The sequence below is a fragment of the Anneissia japonica genome, unplaced genomic scaffold (genome assembly GCF_011630105.1).
Source record: "Anneissia japonica isolate Jap-2015-1 unplaced genomic scaffold, ASM1163010v1 scaffold284953_len930413_cov181, whole genome shotgun sequence".
Taxonomy (NCBI): domain Eukaryota; kingdom Metazoa; phylum Echinodermata; class Crinoidea; order Comatulida; family Comatulidae; genus Anneissia; species Anneissia japonica.
This window is the reverse complement of record NW_022746987.1, coordinates 198,725-199,303: the sequence shown is the minus strand read 5'-3', so window position 1 is coordinate 199,303 and position 579 is coordinate 198,725.

Below are 579 nucleotides of genomic sequence, written 5' to 3'. Positions count from 1 at the left end.
CTGATTACTTTTTCTCTTTGGTATAATAGCGCATGAATGACGCCCTCTTGCTAAATTGGAAACTTTTGAACCTTGACCGACGCTTCTATTTGTTACGCGTAAATCGCGGAGAACGCTATCTTGTGTTTATAAGATCTTTGCTTAAACCTATACCGCCGCAAGAGGGCGGTAGAAATATTCGACAATATACAATATGTTTCAAAGCCAAAAAACCTAAAAATATAATTCAAATATTTATATTACTTTGCATAGCCCAATTTATGTATGTTCGGAATATTACCATTAATTTAAAATCATAACCAAAAATGTATTTCCCCTATCTGTTTTATTACGTTTTTGAAAATATTGATCCACGGACCTATTAATAGGTCCATATAGCCATCGGAATGCAAACAAGCAACCCATTACAATCACTCACTTCTGGACGTAATCTCATGGGCTTCAGTGGCAATAAATAAATTTAAGAACCCAAAGCTCTTCAAAAAACCAGCTAGAGATACTACCCGATTTTTTTTTTCTCAAAAACTCGGGTACTATGGACCATTCTCCTAATGGAGAAAAATGCAGCGTGCAAACTGA